Below are 4,853 nucleotides of genomic sequence, written 5' to 3' on the forward strand. Positions count from 1 at the left end.
GAGGGGTCGTGAGATGATTAATGGGAGATTAATGGGAAAGTAACTAAAGCTTTCAAATAAATGTAGTGGAGTAGAAAGTACAATATTTCCCTCTGAAATGTAGCGGAGTGGAAGTATAAAGTAGCATCACATGGAAATACTCAAGTAAAGTACTTAAATACAGTACTTGAGTAAATGTACTTAGATACTTTCCACCTCTGTCCACTTCATTACATAAAGGACGCTCTACTTCCTGCGATGGCGCTGAATTTAAATCTGAGGTGCAGAATCATCCAGTGTGGAGGTAATTCCTGAGGTTCTGGGTCGAGTCTTTAGGAAAAAATATCAGAGAAATGTCCTGGAAAATGTCAGATGTTGGAACCGTGTTTTAGTTTGAATTAACCCAGAATTCACTGCCAATTGGTCAAAAAGAAGACAGCTTTGTGCATCTGATGTCTGGTTAGATACAGAGCAGAGTCAGAGACCCTGGATGTGATCTCAGACAGAAGCTCACAGTGCAGCGTCTGTTTGTCTCTGACAGGGTGAACCACATAGCAGCTCTGTTGACTTTGGCTGCCGCTGCACAGTTTCAGGTTTAAAGTGAACGTTTCCTCTCTGCTCATTAACTCTTCAAATCCACAGAACTTTTTTTTTTAATGTTTAACTGATATGAAGATATGTTGAGAAAATGTGTACAATATGATTCTTCTTGTATTCTTCGAGATACAATATTTGATTGAAGAGTGCAGCCTTAAAAAATGTGGTGTTTTAGGTGACATTAAATCCTGCGTTTTAAAGATTAGGAGCAAATTTAAGCTGAAAAAGTCTAAAAACAGTCTTTTATTGACTGTTTGGTGATAATTTCTGTAGAAAAGAATAACGTCTACAGGGATTTTCTTTTAACTAACTCTAGGTAATGATCTGTCTGTCTGTCTGTCTTTGGCTCGATGAGCCCAAAATATCGCTTACAGCCATTTATAGTAATTAGGCAAACTGTAAAAAAGGTGTGTGTGTGTGTGTATGTGTGTGTGAGAGTTGTTGCCAAAACTGCAGCAGAGCTGGTCGGACTGCAAACTCAAACACATAATGTGTCGAGTTGAATCAGCTTCAGTTTCTTCTTTGTCTACAGTTTTACCTCAGACTGTGTATAAAGACGGACGCAGCGAGGTGTGACGTCATACAGTTAGCTAGTTTAGTCCAGTGGTTCCCAACCTAGGGATCGGGCCCCTCCAAAGGGTCAGCAGATAAATCTGAGGGGTGGTGAGATGATTAATGGGAGAGGAAAGAAGAAAAAACAAAGTTCTGATACACAAATCTGTTTTCAGATTTTGGACTTTTTCTCTAATCTTTGATTTTTGCTTAAATATTGGATCATTTGAACATTTATTGAAATGAAAGCATGTGAGAAGTTTAGATATTTTAAAAGCTTGTTATATTATCCATTGTGTCAAATCTTCATCTGAAAAGTAACTAAATCTGTGAAATAAATGTAGTGGAGTAGAAAGTACAATATTTCCCTCTGAAATGTAGTGGAGTGGAAGTATAAAGTAGCATCACATGGAAATACTCAAGTAAAGTACAAGTACCTCAAACTGTACTTAAGTGCAGTACTTGAGTAAATGTACTTAATGTTACTTTCCACCACTGCTTCAGGACTTTATAAGAGTTACAAGATGAATCTGAGGGACTGTGAGATGATAATTTGTGTAGGAAAGAAGACATTAATTAATTGATTGAGACCATAATGACTCGTTATTTCTGGAGAAAAGTTGAGGCTTTTTGAATGGGAGTCAGGTGGAGCAGCTAGCGGCTTTCGGCGGCACTTTAACATACTTCAGCATTGCCACTCAAGTTTTACAAAGGTTTTACAGAGTTCAAAGGTCAAGCAGTAATTCTAATTCCTGAGCCACTTTTGAGTGAATTCAGCAACTTTGGCGCCACATTTTGTTTACAGCTGCAACAAAGAAGGTATTTTCAAATTCACTACTGAATGGCTTCTTCTCCCTGGCAACAGCAGCTGAGGCTCATGGGAATTGTAGTATTTAGAGCTGCCTGCTAAAATAACAGATAACACATGATTTGTAACATTATGCAGGAGAGTACTGAGTTTCTATGATCAGTAATATTCATATAGATTTCTTTGCAACTCTATAGAATATTTCTTACAATACGAACAGAATAGCATGTTGAAAGAATAAAATGTACCAACAGACTTCAACTTATTTGTGAAAACAGCATTTCATCATGTTATTTATGGAGGCCCAGAGCAGCTGTGGTTGCATTATTTTACCTCATAAGATCATAGGTTGTCATAAGTCCGCTATCTATAAAAAACAAATGAGTTATCTTGTGATAACAGCTTATTCACTTTGTTATTATGGTCATTTTCTCAAGATATCATTCCCTCTCTTCTATATCACAGCATCCTGAGATCATTTGTGATCTCGAGATGAAATATTCCAACTATAGCTATTTTGATCCTTTTTACTTTCCGTCTCCATCCCAGGATTCAAAGATTAAAATGTCAATACTGTTCGCGGCTCGTATCTCCACAGACATAAACAGCTGATCTCTTGGTGATGAATGTGTTTCTGTGTGACAGAGTTCAGCAGAGGTTTGGGAATCAAACCAGTCTGCTTTCACATGATATCAGAGGAATAAATCCTGACTTCCAACAGTCCACATGACTGCAGAGAGGGCAGATTTTTTTTTTCCTTTAACCTATTTTCTTTTCAGCGTGTTTCTTATTTTATCAGCTCCTCATCAGCTTTTCTCTTCTTGTCTTCGTGTCTATTTTTAAACTTTGTTTTAGTTTAAATTTGCAGGAATAAAGAATCATTATCAGTTTAATTGTGATAAAAGTGGCAAATTGAACCTTTATGTAATCTGAGACAGTTTGATGGAAGTTCCCTTTATTCACACAAAACCATATAATCAAAATTTTGCATATTTTACAAACCCTATAAACAAATTGAGGAGAATTTTGATGTGTTTCAATCAAACAATTTTAAATTATTATAAAAGTGATTCATTTTTGATGAAAATTTACAGACAACAATTTACAGAAACAGCAATTTAACATATTAAATTATGTGATTCCCTCTCTACATATGAGTTCCATTATCAATTGATGTATCAATTATCAAGTTGGCTAATGTTACCTTATGTTAGTGTTTTAGTGTCACATATTAACCTGTTTGTCACATAGCTTCATATAAAATTACAGATTTGGAAGAAGTACTCAGATCTTTTACTAAAGGGAAGTAGTAATACCACAGTGTAGAAGTATTCTGTTATAAGTGAAAGTCTTGCATACAAAAATGTACCTAATAAAAGTATTAACATAAGAATATGTTTTAAGTACCAAAAGTACAAGTGCTCACGATGCACAGGGGCCAAATTCCAGATAATGTTTATTATTTCATTAGATTATTATTGGATAATTATTGCGATAAGACTTCCCAGGTGTGTCTTAAACCAGCAGTCAGGTGTCCATATGAGCAACTGTTCATACTGGCTATTAAAAGATCTCCTTCAAATGTGCTTTCAATGTAAGTGCTGGAGGACAGAAACAGTCCTCATTTAGTGCAAAAATGACTTTGAAAGTTGATGTGAAGCTTATATTCAGCTTCAGCAGTCTGAGTTAGTCATATCAAGTGGATATCTGACACATTTACAGTCTTTTTAGCATCAAATTCCCTCTTTGTGTTTCCTCGGACAGTGTTTCCCTGTTGAGCTGCAGGTGGAAGTATAGTAACAAAAAGAGGAACTTTGGCACTAAAAAGACTGTAACGTTGAAAGATATCTACTTGATTTGACTCATTTGGATGCTGAAGCTTCATATTAGCTTCAGATAAACTTTTAAATACATTTTTTGTGCAGAAGGAGGACTGTGGATTTTGTCCCCCATCACTTCCATTGTAAGGTCATTATGAAGGGATCTTCTAATGGTCAGTATGAACAGGAGGAATGATTACAGCAAGAAAAACATGTTTAATGGTCATTTGGGCTCCTGACTGTTGGTTTAAGACACACTTGAAAAATTGTGAACCCATCCTTTAACCAATAATAATACATTATAATTTATTTACTTGCAGAATGTAGCAGAGTGGAAGTATAAAGTAGCAGAAAATGGAAATACCCAAGTGGTGTACAAGTACCTCCACATTGTAGTTGGGCACTACTTGAGTAAATGTATGTAGTTACTTTCCACCGCTGTTTAATTCTAAAATGAGCTTATAAATTTAACATTTAGCTGCGCTATATAGATCAAAATAAGACCACAATGTTAATTAATGTCAGCTAATCACAATACACTAATTTAGCTAACAGATGTGTTAGTCTTACAACCAAACCAAACACATCTGTCTTTTAGGGTTCATATACTCCTGATGTCTTTATTTGTTGTGGTTATTTTGGTTCTGAAGCGTCTGATGAGTAACTGAGTAATTATAATTAACATAGCTGGAACATGAAGTGTTTTCTGTGGAAACTGGTTTTAAATTAAGTCCTTGAAAGTAAAGTTATATAAAATGACAGTAGAAACAATAGAAGCAGTGTAGGAGGAGCAGTGCCGTGAGGTGACTAACAGCTGTGGCAGGTAATGACTAATCTGTGATGAATTACACCTGAACCACTGCCAGGTCTGAACTGCTACTGTCGTTTGCATGTACTTAAAATAAACACATTCTTGCACTTATTGCCTTTATACACCGGTACACCGCGTGTCTAACATACCTGGGCGAGGATGTTTGATTGACAACTCGGAGGCGTGGCCAGCATGACCCAGACTGGAGCAGTGACAGGTGTTTGAGACAGGTTCGTTAACAGTCTGTCACTGCGACATATGGAGCACATGGTAACAGCTCCTGATT

At 36.4% G+C, this 4,853-nt stretch overlaps 1 protein-coding gene across 1 annotated transcript in view; it reads right to left on the reverse strand.

Moving 5' to 3' along the window:
* Positions 1 to 4,853, reverse strand: part of LOC121891678 (protein NLRC3-like) — a 1,105,688-nt gene that overhangs the window by 891,693 nt on the left and 209,142 nt on the right. The window lies entirely within an intron of this gene.

The sequence above is a fragment of the Thunnus maccoyii genome, chromosome 24 (assembly GCF_910596095.1).
Source record: "Thunnus maccoyii chromosome 24, fThuMac1.1, whole genome shotgun sequence".
In the NCBI taxonomy this organism is placed as follows: Eukaryota; Metazoa; Chordata; class Actinopteri; order Scombriformes; family Scombridae; genus Thunnus; species Thunnus maccoyii.